Source organism: Saccopteryx leptura, chromosome 3, assembly GCF_036850995.1.
Source record: "Saccopteryx leptura isolate mSacLep1 chromosome 3, mSacLep1_pri_phased_curated, whole genome shotgun sequence".
NCBI classification, from domain to species: domain Eukaryota; kingdom Metazoa; phylum Chordata; class Mammalia; order Chiroptera; family Emballonuridae; genus Saccopteryx; species Saccopteryx leptura.
Genome location: NC_089505.1, coordinates 286,886,923 through 286,906,929, shown reverse-complemented (window position 1 = coordinate 286,906,929; position 20,007 = coordinate 286,886,923). Strand labels below are relative to the sequence as shown.

Here is a 20,007-nt window from a genome sequence, read left to right as displayed (position 1 = left end):
GCCTTGGCCAGCCTCACAGAACTTCCTTGGCCCAGTGTGGCACAGAATAGGGGACTGAATCCCCTGCCCTGAGCATGGAGCGCCCTCCTGGAGGACAGGAACAGGGAATAACTAGTGTAACCTTGTGGGGCATGACAACTGAGGCCTCCATGGGTCAGTGAACCCCAGACAGACCTGAGGAGGAGATGCCCTTTGTCACGTAGCAAGCCCCCCAGAACTTGTACCTCAGGAAAGAGGAATCATGAAATAATAGAACTCGGGTTTCTGCTCCCCCAATGGAGGGAGACTTAGCATAAAAATTTAGTTCTACAGAGGGAGTGTGTGTGTGTGCACAAGCGTGCAAGTGTGCGCACGCGCACTGTATGGCCAGCAGTCTCAGCTGTCGTGACCATTCACATGCAGGTTCCCATTAAATTCAGGCAGATGGTAAAGAAATAGTGGAGCCAAAAAATGGTGGGCCATTCCTTGATTCAAGACTCACACCGGCCAACGAGCAAACAAACACACAGGGCTCACAAAGCCACTGACACATTCTCCAGTTCCACAACCAGGAGAATCTTCTCTGGTTTCTCCTAGAATCAAAGGCCTCACCAGTCCCAAAGCCCCTTACCTCTGGCTCCCCAGCTTCTCCTTCAGCACTCTGCCTTCTCTCTGCTCTCTGCACAAACTGGCTTCTCTCTCTTTCCTTGCCATCTTGGCTTCTTTCTCCTCCAGCAAACATTAGCAAGACAATGGCCCTTCCCAAGCAGGAAGGTAATTTGCAGTTTTACAGATCACATACCTGGCACTGTCCAGCACCATTTTAAACAATAAAAGTGAGCAAACTCAAAAAATCATATTTTACAAACTCATTTGCCCAACACGCACACATGCGCACACTCAGATTGGAGCCAGACTGCTTGGGGTCAAGTCCCGCCAGCCGTGTGACCTTAGTTAGGCAAGCCACTCCACTTTATTTCTCTGTGCCTTGTTTTGTTTTGTTTTGTCAGAACAACACTCTAACCAACTGTGCTACCCAGCCAGGGCCTATTAATAGAGATTCTTAGGAAATCGATGTAAATTTGACTTACAAAGAAGCTGAAAACAAGTTTTGGTCCTAGGGGTCCGGAGAAGTCATCTACTCAGGGATTGCTTGGCTGTAGGGATTGCTGCGCATAGAATTTACAGCTTTGACTTTGCTCAACTCTGTGACTGGCCCTCAAGGAAAGGGAGCAGCCCGGTGGGCCTGACCCCAGGCAGCAGTCCTAGGAACCAACCAGCGGGTAGTGGGCATTGCCCAGAGGCCTCCGTTCTCATTTCCTGAGTAGCACCACCAGAAGCAAGCTGCTTTTAGATGTGGATCTAAATTTCAACTTCACCCTGGACGGATGTTGTGACCTTGCTTGAGTTACCTAGTTAATCCCCTTACATCTCAGGGCCATCATCTATAAACTGTAGCAGCACTGCCTACTTTTCGGGGTTCCTGTGGGTATCAAATTAGAGCATGCACGCACAGCCCTCTGACCAGCCCTCACACAGAGGAGGTGCCGCCAGCATTGGTCTCACCTCCTTCCAGTCCCTCCTGAGGAGCAGGCTTAGTAGGAAAAATCTAAAAGCAGACAGCTGGGTTTTCCATCCTGCCATGGAACAGGTGGCACATGTGGTTTGCCCCCGCTGAGGGCAAGACTTACTAGATGTGCAGCCACTTAAGGGACATGAAAAACCCTTTCCCTCCCCTGGGGTCAGAGAGGGACAGGCTCAAGTTTGAGAAGTAAGGTATTGTGTTCCGAAGACATTATACACTGTATCAATATTTCATGAGGGCTGGGGGGTGCGGTGTGGTTGGCTGACGGACTCTCCTATGTAACCACAGGTTTTCCTGCACCTGATGTGACATGCCAAGGATCGATGTCCTTAGGGAAGGAGTCACACATTGTCCTTTAGAGAAGAGATCAAGGCTGAGCTAGCTCCAAATTAGCTATTCTCTTATCCTTGCTGTCCCACGGGAGAGGAAAATACTGCTAACGCCTAGAGATTACTGACTTCTTACTCTGTGTCAGGCACTTCACAGGTGTTATCTCTGAGTCCTCAGAAGGTTCATATTACAGTTGAGAACACTGAGGTCTGGAGAATGAAGACACCCGTGCAAGGTCAAATAGTAAGTCATGACCAGAAGAGAGAAAAGTCCCCCTCTCTGTCAGCCCCTCTTGATTGCTGCTGTAGATGGACTGGGGGGCCCACTGAATTTTGGATGTTCCCTTTTGGAGGTCCTTGCTCTTAGCAATGCATGATTTTTTGTGTCTATCCCTGAAAGCCCTCGGGACTTGAGCCTGGACACAGCACCCTAAACTTTCCTGGCTGGGATCACATTAAACAAGATTATGTATGCAAAAGCACTTGCCATAAGTGTGTGGCCCACTGCAGGTACTCCATACATGTTATTGGAACTTAATTTAGGGTGGATTTTAGTTCTCTAAAAGCACTTTACAATTCTTGGCTCACACCCCACAATTTACCGTTGAAGAAATTGGGCCCAGAGAGTTGAAGTAGGTTGCCCAAAGTCAAACTCTATGGGAGTGAGCTGGGTAAGCACTGAGTTCCTGGATTCCGATTTTATCTAATAACAATGCCCTTAGATGCTCTCTGCTACCTGGGGACTTTACAGGATTCCCACTCTGACCTCCTCCAGCCACGCCTCTCCCTGTGGGTAAGGAGTCTGCAGGGCCAAGAAGATGTGACTCCTGGAACCTATGGATCGCTTCCAGAACATTCTCTGAGTATGAGAGAATCCTAGGACATTCTTTGAGTACCTAGAGAATCACTAGGGTACCTAGAATTCCCTCCCTGAATGGCCCTAAGGCTGCTTCCAGCCTTCTTTAGGCCTGTTTCCCAGGTCCAGCCTATCAAAGGCAGAGATCTCGCCAGTGTGGTCAGTCTGAGCAAAGAGCGGCAAAGGGGTGGCTGTTAATGGGGTGTGTGGATGGAGGTCAGGCATGTTGGTTAGTGGAGGAGGGGATAGAAAGAGCAGTCCGTGGGCCCAGGGCTGAGTGTTTGGGAGAGGGTCTATCTGTGTAGCAGAATTCCAAGGAGGGTGAGAGTTCTAAACTTGAACCTGGCCTTCTAAGTCATTATGAATGTATGTTTGTCAAGACAGAATGGTGTAACATATTTTATTCATTTGTTAGCTTGATCAATAACTTTTCAATATTAGACCTACATAAGTGGGGCTCTCAATGTACTCTTGCGCTGGGCTGCACAAATGTGCTAGGGATGGTGGCCTGCATTTATTCGAAGTCCCAGGTGAGCCCTGATGTTAAAGACGAAGAATCACTGGGATGACCGGAAGAGCATGGCCGAGTGGTTCTTTTCTTTCTTTCTTTTTCTTTTTTTAAATTGTTTGCATTGATCTGAGAGAGAGAGAGAGAGAGAGAGAGAGAGAGAGAAAAGGAGGAGGAGGGAGGGAGAAAGAAAGAGAGAAGCATCAGTTCATTGTTCCACTTAGTCTCTTCATTTTAGCTGTGCGCTCCTTGGTTGCTTCCGCTGTGTCTGACCAAGGATCAAACCCGTGACCTCAGCACTCAGGGATGACGCTCTATCCTCTAAGCAACCCAGCCAGGGCTGAGGATTTTTTTTTTCTAAAGGTGGATGTTCAAACATCTCCCAACGTACACCGGTAGTCTGGGATATGTGAAGGGTCTATAAATGAGGGCTGGAAGAACCGACTGCACTGTTGTGTTAATTAACATCCAGTTTTGGAAAGAGTTGACTCTGGCCTTCAGACAATTTTGCATTAAATTGAAGAAATTTTCACAAATGCTTTGAAGAATTCCCTTTTAGGCCCTTATCGAGACCAAAAGACGTTTTTGTAATGAGTAGCCCTTTATTCTCCATGCTTCCAAACCGGAGGTTCAGGGAGGGTGTGCGGTTTGTCTTTTTCCGTTTCCTTCTCTCCATGGATAAGTCTCTCAGGCTGCAGAGGTGAAGGGATGGATTCTGTGAGGGAGCCTTCATTCCACCTGAAGGGCGCCCTTTTCTGTGGCCTCTGCTTGTCTAGAAGGCTGGAGGAGCTGCCTGGCCACAGGCGCGCCCTCCCACTGAGAGGCGAGCGTGCCGTGCCATGAGCCTGCACTGCCAAGGTTGATAGGAAGCTACACCCTGGGCTATTGTGCTGCTCCCCAAAGGAAATCTCTTTCCCTTCCCACGATGATATGTTCCACCATCTAAGTTTATTGTGGTGCCCAACATCCAGTTCCCAAAACTACCTGAAGGATTCACAAGCCTCAGACAAGGAGATGTCTCGTCTGAAGAGAAACAAAGAACACAGGAGTCACCAGAATCCACATTGACACAGTGACCCTGGAGTGGCCAGCCATGGCTGCTTGTTCCTGTTGAATGGAAACCAGCCAGGATGGGTGCGTTGCCAAGTTCACACGCCTGGTCTGGGACCAGCGTCCAGGTCTGCTCGCTTTTAAGCCCGACAAGCGCTCAGCTTTGTCATGCTGCCTCTTTCCCAGAGGGCTCAGGAGACATAAGCAACTGCCTACAGGAAATATGCTTCACCTTCCTCCACAGACACAGTGTTCCAGGAGAAGCTAACTCCATGGAAACAGAACGGAGAGGGTGTGTACGTAGTGTTTCTTCTAGGCCCACTCCGATTCTCATTAGAAGCTGATGAGCCATTGCATGTTTCCATGGTGGGTCGGTCCTAATCTGTATGTCTTCCAAAGAGACCAGAAATGTTGAATATCTCAGACTATCAGAAAAGAAAGGGAACCACAGAATTTCCTATCTAGTCTAATGCCTTCTTTTGACAGATGAAGAAATAGGGTTTTGTTTTGTTTTTTCCCCCCAGCTTTTTTGAGATAAAATTGGCAAATTGTAAGATATTTTAAAAATACAGTATAATGATTTGCTATATGTATACCTTATGAAAGGATTTCTCCCATTGAGTTATCTTTCACCTCATGTTTATTACTTTATTAATATTTTTTGCTGAGAACTTTTAAGCTTGTCTCTTAGCAAATTTCAGTTATGCAGTACAGACTTATCAACCTCAGCCAGCATGTTATACATTAATCCTCAGGCTTGTTCATCTCATAACTAAACGTCTTTACCCTTTATCAACTTCTGCCTATTCCCTTATTCACAGCCCCTGGCAACCACCTTTCCACTCTATATAAATTAGATGTTCAAAAAATGTTTTTTATATTCCACATATAATAATACCATGCATTATTAGTCTTTTTCTGTCTGGCTTATTTCATTTGGTATAATTCCTCTAGGTTCATCCATGTTGTCATAAGTGACATAATTGCCTTCTTTTTAAAAACTGAATGATATGCTATTATTATGAAATCTCACTTTTTTTTTATCCATTCATCCCTTGATGGACTCTTAGGCTGTTTCCATCCCTGGCTATTGTGAACAAGGCTGCAATGAACATGGGAAAGCAGCTATCTCTTTGAGATTATGGTTTTGGTTCCATTGGACATATACCCAGAAGTAAAATGGCTGGACCATTTGGTAGTTCTATTTTTATTTCTTCAAGGACCTCCTTACTGTCTTCCATAGCAGCCACACAAGGGTTCCATTTTCTCCACATCCCTGTCAACATTTATCTCGTCTTTCTGATCCTAGCCTTCTTACAGGTATGAAGTGATATCTCATTGTGGTTTTGATTTGCATTTCCCTGATGATTAGGCGTTGAGCACCTTTTCATGTACTTGTTGCCATTTCTTTGTCTCTTTGGGAAAATGGCTAGTCAGATCCTTTGCCCATTTTTAATTCAGTTATTTGTTGTTGTTATTGAGTTGAATCAGTTCCTTGTATATTTTGGATATTTATTCCTCATTGGGAATGTGTTTTGCAAATAATTTCTCTCATTCTATAGGTTGCCTTTTCATTTTATTGATGGTTTCCTTTATATTACCCAAAATGATCTATAAACTCAATGTAATTCTTATCAAAATTTAAATGACATTTTTCACAGAAATAGAAAAGCAATCCTAAAATTTGCATAAAACCATAAAAGACTCCAAACACTCAGAGCAATCTTGAAAAAAGAATAACAAAGTTGGAGGCATCCCAGGTACTAATTTTAAACTATATCACAAAGCTATAATTATCAAAACAGTATGTTCCTGGCATAAAAGCAGGCACATAGACCAGTGGAACAGAATAGGGAGCCTAGAAATAAACCCATACATGTATGATCAATTAATTTTCAACAAAGGAGCCAAGGATCTACGATAAGGAAAGGACACTCCTTTAAATAAGTAGGGCTGGGAAAACTGGATTGCCACCTGAAAAGAATGAAACTGAACCTGTCTTGCACCATATGGAAAAATCAACTCAAAATGGATGGAAGACTTGAATGTAATACCTGAAACCATATAACTAGAAGAAAACAAAGAGAGTAGGCTCATTGACATTGGTCTTGGCAATGATTTTTGGGACTTGACACCAAAAACAAAGGCAAAAAGAGCAAAAACAAACAAGTGAGACTACATCAAACTAAAAATTTTCTGTTCAGTACAGGTAAGGAAACAGTTTGAGACTGTAACAGACAGGTTAAATGAGTTACTCATGGCCATGCACCTAGTTATAGTTAGAGGGAATATTTCACAGCAACATGTTGAAGTTTTTAGCTTGGTTTCTAGTTAAGCATATCCACAATCTGGATAGACAGCCCTGGGAAAGATGTCTGGTTGCTGTCATTTGAGTCCTCTGTCCTCTTCTGAAAGAGACCGGGAGGGTGACAGGATGAGGAATGTAGAAGAGAAGGTTAACATCTTCTTGCTTTCTTTCAAACTGAAATCTGGGCTCTGTTGGCTCCATCTGATTCTCTAGAACTTGGAAAAGAAAACATCACTTCTGTGTTGACCTGTGAGGACTCTCTGGGTCCTAGACCTGTGCCCACCCCCTGCAGATTCCCACTTTTCTCTGGGAACAGTCACTCCCTCCACACACATTTTTTGAGCCTGCATTTCATACCAGTCTTAGGCCAGGGACTACCCAATGAGCAAGGCAAACATGGTTCCAGTCCTCGGTCTAGCAGGAGCAGAGAGGCTGCTTAAAATGAGTAATCCTAGAATCAATCAATTCTACAATTAATCCTGAGAATGGCCTGGAACCAGCATTCATTCCCTGGTTGGACTGTTTGGGGGCCCCACCCACTTGGTCTAGATGCTGAGCTGCCTTTTCTAGCCTCTGGGTCTGAATACTATTCCTGACCTATTTCTTGATACCCATCTCGGACCCCAAACCTTGACTTACGGTGTCTACATGGATGAGCACATCCCTGCATGCAGGTACCTGGCCTGAGCAACTGAATTTATTGATGTGACCAATATTAGGGATAGGATGCTAAACAAGTCAGACATGGCTTCTACTTGCAGGAATGGAAGCTGGCTCCTGGCTTCTACTCTCTGGCCAGGGCTATGCATGTTTTCTTTGTTCACTTAAAACTGCTGGGCAGTAACCTTGGCTCTCTTACGCAGATTCTGAGTCTTACGTGTGTCTTCTCTTTGATCTCATGTCAGTCTCTGCCCTTGAATGACGTTTGGGTTCATGGTAACTACCCATCTCTTTCCCGATAAGCTGACGCCCGACTATAATCTCTGGTATGACATCTTCTTGCCACCACACCCGCCAGAATGACCCACCTCCTAGATCTGTCCCTTCCTGGTCCACTTCATCTCACGCAACCCATGGCCTGGAGCTGACCCATCATTATAACAGGCCCTCGATAAATATTATATTTATAAATTGAATCAACTCCAGAGTGGTCAAAAAATATCAGGAGTCTCTCAAAGAACCTAGAAGTGTTGGTTGTAGTCTAATGGTATAGGATGAGAATAGGTGGTAACACGCAGTTAGAATGGATAACACCTCTTCCTTCCCTGTGTTCCTCTGTGCTCCAGAAGTTTAGAAGAAAGCATAGCAAGTCTCATGGTGGGCGTGATCCAGGGTGAGGCGAGGGGCAACTTGTCACACAGAACTTGTGTATCTAGGAATCGTTGGCAGCTACAGGCCCAGCCATCTAGAGGGCCTGGACAATCCCAGATAGTGGAGGTGCTGGAAACAAGTGCTGCCTGTCACTGGCTGATCTGGTGAGTTTTTCCTTCCCTCCACGCTCCTGCATAGCAGCTGTTCCCACACAGAGAGCAGGAACAAAGCTGGCTGGAGAGGCATTTTATTTTCCCTGAATGCCTCCTTAGATTTCTGCATGGGCTGTTACTCTGGATTAGAAAGCTTTGTTGGCACTCATGAACTTCCCTTCATACCCACATAAGGCAGATGCAGACAGCTTGCTTGAGGACCATAGCCCTGTGAGCAGGGGACCAGGCCCCTGATGAAGGGCAGCCAATGGCAATTATTTCAAACATCTGGCTCAACTCAGCCACCATGTCACTAAGTGGAGAACACTCTGGTCCCTGCTTAAAGTGAGCTTAGAACTTTCCTCAAATTCCGTTTGTCTCTTTGTGAGTTCACCCCGAGGCAGAGAGAAAGATTTTGCCTCTAAAAGAGTGGTTGAGCCTTTCTGTGGTGAAACAGCCTCTGAGAGGGCCTGTCATGAGCCTCGTCTCCCAGTCGGCACACTTGTTTGTAACAAAGACTTTTTTCAACCTTTTATTTTTTTTTAAGATTTTGTTTATTCATTTTAAAGAGGGGTGGAGAGAGAGAGAGAGAGAGAGAGAGAGAGAAAGACGAGGGCAGGAGCAGGAAGCATGAATTCCCATATGTGCCTTGACCAGGCAAGCCCAGGGTTTCAAACCAGCGACCTCAGCATTCCAGGTTGATGCTTTATCCACTGTGCCACCACAGGTCAGGCCACACTTGTTTGTAGTTGATCAGTTTATGAAAATATTGGCTTCTGTTTTGGACATTCACTTGTTTCTCCTCTGTTTTACTCTCCTCCTCTCTTCTCCTCCCTTCCCCTCTCCTCCTCTCCTCTCCTCCCACCAAATACATGGCTTTCATTTCTTCACTAGCTACTTATTCATTCCCTTTTTGCCATCTGCCTTCTATCTCCACCAAGGCTGCTGTTAGCTCATAAGATGTCCTTGTGCCAGTTAAGAAAAGGGACCCATTCCTCAAGACTCTGCGCTCCCTTTGGCTGGGAAATGGTCCTGAACATTCACTCTGTGATGACTAGAATGGGAGCAGTGCCTTGCCGATGGCCTTTTCTGTGCGGTGGACAATCCACACCATCAAATGCAGTGACCCTGGCCCCGTTCCTGCAGAAAATTCCCCTTCCAACATCATTAATGACTTGCCTTTTTGCAACTCTGATGACCTTTCCTTAGTTCTCCTTTTCTTTGATCTCTCCATTTTACTTGACACGGTGAGCCACCCCCTCATCCTTACACCTCACTGTGAAGGATTGAAGGAAACAGACCGAGACAGAATAAGGACACAAGTGGTAGACTCTAAAAAGACTGACTGGCTATTACAACTACCCCAGCCCAGCCCATCTGTGCATGGGGGTTTTTATGGTAACCTACCCCAGATGTTCCCAGTGTCTCCCTGCTCTCATTCTCAAGGTCACTGCTAGTTCCAGCTTCCCATGTCCAAAGAATTCTTGTTCTCTGCTCTTGCCTAGGGCCTCTCCCTTCATTCCTGCCCTGGTGTTTGCCAACATGGAATTTATCCCTTTGTTTCTTACTTTTTACATAAACCTCTCCTCTCTAAGAAAGTCTGAGGAAACAGGATTATGTTTTCATTTCGGAGTCAGAAACAATGGACGTGAGACCCCGCTGTTCTCACAAGTTCTTTGGAGTCTCTGCAGTCCCTCTAGTCCTCCCTTGCTCTCTGTTTAACTCTTTCTTTTCTTAGCTTCTTTCCTGCCAACCTATTCCTAAGTTTTATAAAGGTACTTTCCTAGGGGAAAAGTTTCCTCCCTAAGATTTTTTTTTTCTGAAGCTGGAAACGGGGAGAGACAGTCAGACAGACTCCCGCATGCGCCCGACCAGGATCCACCCGGCACGCCCACCAGGGGGGCGATGCTCTGCCCACCAGGGGGCGATGCTCTGCCCCTCTGGGGCATCGCTCTGTTGCAACCAGAGCCACTCTAGCACCTGGGGCAGAGGCCAAGGAGCCATCCCCAGCACCCAGGCCATCTTTGCTCCAATGGAGCCTCGCTGCGGGAGGGGAAGAGAGAGACAGAGAGGAAGGAGGGGGGGTGGAGAAGCAAATGGGCGCTTCTCCTGTGTGCCTGGCTGGGAATTGAACCCGGGACTTCTGCACACCAGGCCGACGCTCTACCACTGAGCCAACCAGCCAGGACCTCCTCCCTAAGATTTTAAGTTAAGGTTTTTTTGTTTGGTTGGTTGTTTACACGCCTCAATTAATTCTTAGAGACAGATGGGTTGTGTTCAAAGTCACCTCCCCAGATAGACTCAAAGTGGAGTGAGCTGTATGAAGACAGTGACGAGTCTTTTCCAGAATCCCTTCTCTCTCCTTCCTCCTTGCATTTCCAAGCACACTGCACGTAATTTGTATTCTGCGTTTCTCAGTAGCTACCACAGCTCTGAAACTGACTTGGTTTGATGGATTCTCCATTTAAATGATTTTTTTTTTTTTTACTTTGAAAATGATTACAATGGCAGCCTTTTACTTTGACAATGATTACAATGGCGTGGGTGCCTGGGCAGTTCTTCATGCAGGCCCAGTCTTGTTGTAATGACAATTTCTTTGACCAGCTTTGAAAATTCCAATTTAGATGGCCACCACCTGCAGTTTCAATCTTGGACTCGGAGCTGCTAACTCAGACACGCCTTTGTTAACAAAACAATTTGGCTAGACTCTGTTGAACAGTCTCTCCCTCCCTCCCTCCCTCCCCCTCTCTCATTGCTACTTTCCAAAAGTTTCCTAATCATGTCACCAATTCTATTCGTCCTTGGCTTTTCTGACATAACATCTTTCCTTCCTCTCAGACCAACTGCCTCCCTTTCTTTAGATTAGCTTCCTCTGTTCCCCAGAGCTCAGTTCCTTCCAACGCACTTTTTCTTCTTCCCAGAAAACATCATCTACTTGAGGTTCCAGCTATGAGTTTTTAAAAGTTACTAAATATTTCCTTTATTTATTTACTCATGTGTGTATGTATTTTTAACCACCTCAACTATGTTTAAGTGTGCGGTTCAGCGGCATTAAGTGCATCCACATTATTGTTCAGCCATCACCAGCATCCATTTCCAGAACTCTTTTCATCTTTCCCAAACTGCAGCTCTGTCTTCATTAAACACTAACGCCCATTCCCTCTCCCCCAGCCCCTGGCAACCAGCATTCTACATTCTGTCCCTGCGAATCTGACGATTCTGTGTGCCTTATATAAGTGGAATCATACAGTATTTGTCTTTTAGTGACTGGCTTATCTCAACATAATGTCCTCAAGGTTCATCCGTGTTGTAGCATGTCAACTATTACTCGCACTTGAGTGATTCTCAATCTGTGGCCCCAAGTCCTGACCTCTCTCTCAAGGTTCGCTCCTACACCTCCAGCTCCCCTTTGGATTCTTTAGCCTGGAATCAAAGTCCACAAGCCTAAAACGATGCTCCTCACCCTTCCCTCAAAACCAGAGTTCCTCATTTCTACCAACAGAAAAAGCTTCCCCAGTTTCTTTGCATATTGGATCATTTCTATTCCTTCTTCCTCCATCTCTCCGTGTCAAGTTACTCCATAGCCTATAAAGAATTTATAGTTCTTTATTGCTTGTATAATGACTTCCAAAGTCCTCAAGTCACTTGTAATCTGGTCTTGAATTAGTTGAGATTAGGCTTAGTTGCATATGTCACAAAACCCCAAATAATAGCAGCTTAAAAATGAGATAAATGTATACTTTCTCTCATGTTAATGCATTCTGAGGACTGGTGCACAAAGCTGTTAGGGATCCCAACCCGTTCCTTTCAGTTTATTTATCTATTTTCTGAAGGACATGCCTATCCTCATGGTTTAAGAAGAAACTGGAGCTCCAGCCATCACATCTGCATTCCAGGCAACAGGACGGAGAAAGGAGTAAGGGGAAAGGGCACGTGCCAATTGCCATGTAAGGAGGTTTCCTAGAACTATCCCTACACCATTCCTAATTACGTTTCATTGGCCAGAACTTAGTCACATGTTCACATCGAGCTGCCTGGGTGGATAGAAATTATAATCTTTATTCTGGGTGGCCCTAAATCAAACTAAAAATTGGGAGTTCTGTTACTAGGGAAGAAGAGTAATTAGATATTGAATAGAAGCTAGCCATCTCTGCTACAGGCCTCGCCTCAGCCTTAGTGTGCCCTCAGCATCCCTCCTTTCAACACGCCTGCTGGAATGGAATTCTTTGACGCTGTTATCACTCCTACCGTGCTGAGAGCTCTTTAGGGCTGAGAATCTCGTCAGCTTCATTTTCAGACTATGGTACTTGGTGAAGTACTTGGCAGGGAGAAAGGGCTCAACAAGTATTTGATAAATAAACAGATACCATTGGAAAAAAATATAGGAGGGAGGGTCTCAGGAAAGTGTCCCAGCACAAGGGGAAGCTTCTCTGTCCTGTTCTAGAAAACATAATAATAATACTAATAAAAATCAATAATGTCATATAGCATCTTTATGCTGTTGGCATAACCTTATGAATTAAACATGACATTTTTTCCCCCTCGCCGAAAGAATAAGCAGATTCGGTGGTGTTGAGACACTGCTTGTGGTCACAGACCCAGCTAGTGCTGAGCCGGCCTGGAGCCTGCATGCCTTCACTCCAAGCCCAGGATTCTCTTCCTTAGAAAGTGGGAGGCTGGAGCAGACTGCTGAATCACCTCACCTCCCCTGCTTGAAGCCCCATATTCTTTCATTTTGTAAATGAGTGAAGTGAAGTCCTGGAGTCCTGTTCCAAGAGGAAGCAGCAGCTCCAGGAGAGACCCAAAGAGGTCCCCAAGGGGGCGCTGCCCCCATCAGGCTGACCCTCTGGCCCCTGTTGATTGCCAGCCTTGTAAATACACAGGAGGCCAAGAACCTGGACTCTATAGCTGCCTGGATTTCAGTAAGAAGTTTGTCTTGGGGCCCATCCCACATGGTGTGTTATTAAAGTACCATCATAGTCTCATTTAATTGCTGACTGTCCCAAAACAGGAACACAAGGACAATATTAAAGCCAAACCTCTGCCCAGAGTGGACCATGTCTTATACTGAATGAGACAGTCAGGCTGTTTATGCATTTTTCTGTCTAGTTACAACTCAGGCTCAGAAAGTCAAGTTCTATAGAATGGTGGACCTTAGACTGATTCAAAGCTCTCTCAGGCAATCACTAGCACTGTGGTTCTCCAGAGGAGGTCCTGGGACCCACAGCATCAACATCATCGGGTATTGTTTGAATGCAAATTCTGTCCCTGGCTGGGTAGCTCAGTTGGTTGGAGTGTTGTCCTGATGTACCAGGGTAATGGGTTTGATTTCCGGTCGGGGCACATGTGTGAATCAACCAATGAATGTATGGATGGGCAGACCAACAAATCTATGTTTCTCTCTTTCTCTCTATTGAAATGAATAAATAAAAATAAACACAAATTTGTCTGACCAGGCAGTGGTGCAGTGGATAGAGCCTCGAACTGGGACACGGAGGACCCAGGTTTGAAGCCTCAAGGTCGCTGGCTTGAGCACAGGCTCATCGGCTTGAGTGTGGGGTCACTGGCTTAAACGTGGGATCATGGACATGACCCTATGGTCACTGGCTTGAGCCTAAGGTCTCTGGCTTGAAGCCCAAGGTTGCTGACTTGAGCCCAAGGTTGCTAGCTTGAGCAAGGGGTCACTCACTCTGCTGTAGCCCTCCCCCCACCCATATGAGAAAGCAATCAATGAACAACTAGAGCCACATGCGGCTCTGTGGCCCCTTGAGTGTGGCTCTTCCACAAAATACCACGTCGGGCACTACCTCAATTAGGCATGTACCTACCTATATAGTTTAAGTTTAAAAAATTTGGCTCTCAAAAGAAATTTCAATCATGTACTGTTGATATTTGGCTCTGTTGACTAATGAGTTTGCCAACCACTGCTCTAGGTGGCTCTGAAGAACACGGCTCTAGCAGGTATGCCCAGGTGAAAGTTGAAAAGGGTAGTAACAAGAGCTGGCAGTGTCTCTGGGCTGCAGTGAGCTTCATGGGGAGGCTGGTGAGGTGTGTCCTGGCCTGTCTGGGGTGCTGGCTTTGAGGAGGCACTAGGCGTTTTTCCAGAACATGTTGTTCCCTGGGAGGACAAGGAGGCCCATCCAGGAGGAGCCAGGGCCGGCAAGGGGCAGACAGGTAAGGAAGCTGAGGAGGAGGCTAGAGCAGCCAGCCGGGATGGGCAGGCCCACTGAGGCACGCTGATGGCTAACGTGAGCAGGTGCTGGTCTCTCGGCTGGCTTTCTCTTGTGCTCCCATGAATGAGCCAAAGGTTTTAGGCTGCCCAGCTGTCAGTGAGTTCTGGATTTCTGCCCTTCATTGTAATGCCCTTCACAGTGATGCCCTTCATGGTAATGCCCTTGCACACGCAAACACTGTCCATGAGCAATTGGACTTCTCCATATTTCACGGTACTTCTCATTATCCATCTCCCACCAGCCTCTTGCCATGGTGATGTGGGGACCCCCCTCCCTCAGAGGGGTGCAGTAGCATGTGATGCCGCAGGCACTGCCAACCTGATTGCTATCTCAGGCTTTTGTTTCCCATCTCTACCTCTTCATGCCTTGTCATTCCAGGGACGGGAAGATGGACGGAATGTCAATAGTACATGTGGTCAGGGACTGGCAAGCTGAGTTTGGTGTGTCATGCTGGGAATGCATACATCACTTTATGGCAAGTTACTGGTGAAAAGCTATGAATTGTCCCGTGCTGTGAGTAAATCCCCCATGTTTACACTGATGCTAACAATGCAGCCGTCCTCACAGCCCAGCACCGTCGCTGCGTCTGTCCCCGTGAGCAGTAGTGGCTCAGGTGGGCTGAGTGGGAAGGCACACCGGCATCTTAGCAGAGATGGAGGTGGGGGAAAGGTAGGGACTGGTGAGAGAAAGGGTGACCCATTTGTGGAGTTGGGTTCTGAAGGAGGTGGCCAAAATTTCCTGTGTCCACATCAGTAATTAGGTTTGACAAATGATGAGGGTTTCCTAGGGTCCAGGTGTGGGACGGAGAAAGGGGAGTCGCTTGGCATAGGCGGGTAGCCAACTGAGCCTCATCAGGTTTGGAGATGGGTGAGACAAGGGCAAGTCTCCATATCAAAGACTAGCCAAACAAACAGGGGCTCAGGCTAGAATCAGGTGCTGCCTATGAACTAGGGGTGACTTCGGCCGGCAGATACACGGGTGTGTGTTGCAACAGATGTGTGGCCGAGCGGGTGAGAGGCTGCAGGCCTGCCAGGACCTACCTCAGATGACGGGCGGTGTCAGGGCCTGCAGGAGGCTAGGCTGCCAATGCCTGAGCCCAATTCCGCTGCCAGGAAACAACGGGAGGGGTAAGTTAGACAATTTCCAAGGAGGTCATGGATTTTCCAAGCTTTAATTACCTTCCACAGGTATGGCCCTGCCCCTGCCCTCCCTGGTGGCAGTTTCTGGAGCTCTGTTGGCTTCCTGAACACAGTGGGCTATAGAGGAAGGAACTGTGGGAACAGGCCAATGGGGTTCTGAGTTCTGGTTTTGCTCTGTGCCTCTGGGCGTTTCAAGTTTCTCTTCACTCTGCTGAGCTTCAGTTTCCTTGTCTCTGCAACGGGCTTTGCCGTGCCTTCTTCACAAGTGTTATACAGTCATGAGGATGGAGGAGGCCCCCAGCACCACTTCATCACGGGAAGGCTCTGAGTCAATGTTAGTTTCCTCTTGTCCTCCCGCTACCCCCCCCCCCCCCCGCCCACACTCTGTACAGATGACTTGAGTCCCTCTGTATTTTGAAAACTCAAGTGCTTTGGGTAAACACACATTAGCCTATCTACGTCAGCTTTGTTGTAAGCAGGGGCTTGGAGAGAAGGGAATTTGTCTATATTCCTTTCACTTGGAAAGCCAGAGGCAATTTTGTTTCTTTCCTTTTAGTAAGAGAGAATCTATGCTGGATACTCTATCCTAGAGATCAAGTTTAGTTCTCCGGGCAAGGAGTCACACAATATCCATCACAATTACAGGGAAGGTTGGGGCCTGGGCCTCTTCCATCAGGCTGATCATGGACAAGGAGTCCAGCTGGTTGCATGTTGGGGAGAAAAAGGGTGGGGTGTGGGGTTGGGCGTTTGGACCATTTGCTCTGTGACACCAGGTTAGAACAACCCAGTGCTTTGTTCACCTCTGTAGGAATGGATTTCTAGAATTCCCGGAGTTTGAGCTGTGTTTGCTATTAGCAGAAAAGGGGCGGTCCACTGGCCCTTCAGAATGTCATCCAGCTGCAGTGCCGCCTGGCCCACCAGAGCATTACAGCTGCATTCAATCTTCCTGGAGGCAGGCGGCTCCCAGCTTCCTGGCGCCTGTGGGCGGGTGATTGGCTGGCCCCAACTATGCATTTGAGTTCAAGAGTCTTCAAAAGGAAGAGTCACGTTACAAAATTGTACATGTTCCTCAGTGCTGTGCGTCAGGGATATGTGATGTGTGCATGTCATCCTGGCTTAAGGCAAACTTTTTTTTATTTACATTTAAATGTATTGACCTGGTTCAAGTGTCCCACTCCTGAACCCCATATAACACCATTAAGATACACTTTTGAGAGCTGTTGAATTTCCAGTTGTTTTTGCTACACAGACTGGTGAGATATACATGAGAGTTTTGGGGAGACCTAAGGAAAAAAAATGGTAGGAGAGAATAAGGGAGGCCTCTTGGGCATGATTCCAGAGAAGATGAGGGAGGAGGGGAGAAGGAAAAGGGAAGAGGGAGATGGGCAGGAGGAAGGAGGGTTTGTTCGCCACAGCTGAGCAGTTCAGTTCCATGTACACACAGTGTGTCCCTACTGTATGCTGTATGCCGGGTTCTGATTCCAGCACCTGCAGTCACACAGCTCGCTGAGCTCTGCTGTCTCCAGCAAGATGAGGTGTCTATAGGGGAAAGGTGTCACAGGTGATGTCCAGCACTATGGGCAACTCCCCAAGCGCAGCCAGGGAGGCCTCTGCCTGGGAAGGCTGGCCATGAATGTGGCCTTTTCCATTCCTTTGGAAGACATCACTTGTAAGCTCTTTTAGGCCCTAAACTGGGCTGGCTAGTGTTGTTTACTGCCCTATCTCCAGGGTCTAGCTCTAGCCCAATGCTTGGCACAAGGTAGGTGCATAGTAAATGTCTGTTGAGTGAAGAGGAATGAATACGTAATTTAACACTGTGAGAAACACCACCAGGAGACTGTAAGCTCAGACATAACTCACTATACAAGTGCCTCTTAAATTTATTTTGAATGTTGTGTTGCTGTTTTGGAGATGAGGCTAGAGGCTTAGAGCCAAGGAATACAGGTAATCGCTACAAACTGGAAAAGGCCAGAGTAGTGGATTTTCCCCCTAGAGCCTCCAGAAGGAATGCAGTCCTGCCTTTCTCCATCTCTCTCTCTCTCTCTCTCTCTCTCTCTCTCTCTCTCTCTCTCGCTCACACACACACACACACACACACACACACACACACACACACTGCATATTAATCTCCAAGAAATTTGTTACAATTTAAAGTGCAGATTCTGATTCAGTAGGTCTAGGATGAGGCCTGACACTCTGCACTTCTACAAGCTCCCAGATGACACTGAGCCTTGGAGCAGCGGAATCTTCATCTTTCGTAAGAGCTGGCCAGTCAGCATCTATTGACTTGACTTAACATCCCTCTAAGCCCCAAACTTTTTACACAGGGCGCCAGTTCACTGTCCCTCAGACCGTTGGAGGGCCGCCACATACAATGCTCCTCTCACTGACCACCAATGAAAGAGGTGCCCCTTCTGGAAGTGTGGTGGAAGGCTGGATAAATGGCCTCAGGGGGCCGCATGCGGCCCGCTGGCCGTAGTTTGGGGATGCCTGCATCTAAGGTCAGAGGTGATGCATCCTCACTGAATGGTTGTTAGGAAGCCTGAAAGCTACTTCACCAGAAACTTGAAGTCTATAGGTTGAAACTCAGAAAGAATTTCACTTCCAGTCTTGTCTGCAGCCCGCTGAGCTCTGTCAGCCAGTGACCCAGGACAAGACAGAAAGAGAAAGCAAGCATTTCCTTTTCTCAAACTGCTGGCACTCTGGGACATCCCTACAGCAGAGAGGCCTATGCCCCGTATTCTCACTGATCACCCTTGTAACCAAAGCCTTCCAAGATGCCTAGAAGGTGGTCATGAGGATCCCATGGGCTGGTGAGGCCAAAGGCCATTTTGTTAGGGGCCTTTGCTGTGGTCTAGGCCCTTTGAGGTTCAGGGTTCTCTTTTTAGCTTGAATATTATTTCTGGTGATTTTAGATAGATCCAATTATTCTTCTGTGGAATCCAATCCAACTCCATAAAACTACCAGCGCCTCCTACCATTGCCTCCATCTCCACCCAAATTAACGCACCTCTATCATTCCTGCTGCTGCCTCTTCGTGGTGTTATCACATCAACATCTCTGCCAGCTCTAGCTCACACCCGTGTGGTGTTATCACATCAACCTATGGATTAAGCACCATTATCTCCATTTAGAATTATAGGCGATAGAGAAACTAAGTTCTATGTCTGAGGTCTCAGTGTTAGGAAGTGGCATGGCCAGGATTAAATGTCATCATCTAATTCCAGAGCAAGTGTTGCCCCCATTGGCGAGTGCCTCCTTCCAGGGGCCCCATGTGCCTCTTCCCCTCTCATCTCAGCAGTTGGTCTGTGGTTTTTACCCTGAGAGGGAGGGCCGGCTCTGCGGAGAGATGTGGGCTTGTCCAACCCTGGGCACAGTGCTTATCCAGACAGAGAGGGAACTTGGGTCTCCCTGGGGCCAGGGGCCAACCTCATCGGGTTTATGACCATGCCACTGCACCAAAGCAACAGGTCACTTCATTCCGACTTTTTATTTAGTGGGTGGAAGGGGGATGTGGTCAGTGACTCACTGCTGCTTCATAACTTGTCTGTAGAGTCAACCTTTGAAAGCCAATTATTTGTTTCTCAAAAAAAAAAAAAAAAAAGCAACAACCCCCCTCACCCTGTCCCCATCCTGAACCTGTGATGTGGGCAGAAAGACGCTAAGTCATAAAATACAGATAATAATGCCTTACACTGTTACAGCAATGCACACTTTCGAAGAGCCCATAGTACTTGATTTCATCTTAATCCTCCTAATGTCTCCTTTTAAGGTGGGCAAGACAGGTGTTATTATTCTTATTTTATAGATGGGAAAACTGAGGCTCAGAGAGGCTCAAGGTCACAGATCTAGGGCCAGAAAGCAAACTGTCTGCCCCCAATTCCTGTGCTCTTTGGTCACATGCACCTGCTGTGATGGTCCCCTGTCTTGGGCACACGGTGTCACCATCCAGCGGAGACTTCAGGTGGACCACTCTGTCCAAGCCCTGGCACATTTATCACCAGCAACTGTCATTTTCTATTTTATTACCAAAAGAATGCAACTCTTTAGAAAAACCTCTGAAGATTAACCAGCGAATTGCTCTGAGAGCTGAGCTGGCATCCGAGTGAGAACAGAACAAGGAACGCCCAGGGGAGGGGCCAGAGTGTTTCACAGGGAAGGGCACAGGTACTAGAAACCAGCGGACCCAAGGTCACACCCAGAGAAAGCCGATGTGGGGAGCAGTGGGCAGGGGTGTTCTCCCTGGCAGGCCAATTCAGGTCGGGAAGAGCCAGGGGGCGGAGGCAGGTCAGGCCCAGAGTCTGGGTTTTAAGAACACAGACCCAGAATTCTGGAGAATTGTTAAGGATTCAAGTCTGGCAGCAAACAGTCTGGGCAAAAAGATGGTGTCTAGGCAAGAGACCAAGAATACCAAGAATGGAGCCTGACACTCACTCAGGTTGCATAAAGCAGAGGCTGTTTTTAGACTTCCTGTCGGAGATAGAACTAGGGGTAAGTGTTTAGGTTGGTCTGAATCCATGGGGGAAGGCAAGCAGGCCAGTGGACCATAGTGGGGGA

General features: G+C 47.1%; 1 long non-coding RNA gene across 1 annotated transcript in view; it reads right to left on the bottom strand.

Annotated features, from left to right (window-relative positions):
- Positions 1–3,135: 3,135 nt before the first annotated feature.
- Positions 3,136–20,007, bottom strand: part of LOC136397950 (uncharacterized) — a 40,723-nt gene continuing 23,851 nt past the window's right edge. Inside the window, exon 3 of the long non-coding RNA XR_010749949.1 lies at positions 3,136–3,386. This is a non-coding gene — a long non-coding RNA (uncharacterized lncRNA). The remainder of the gene's footprint in view (positions 3,387–20,007) is intronic.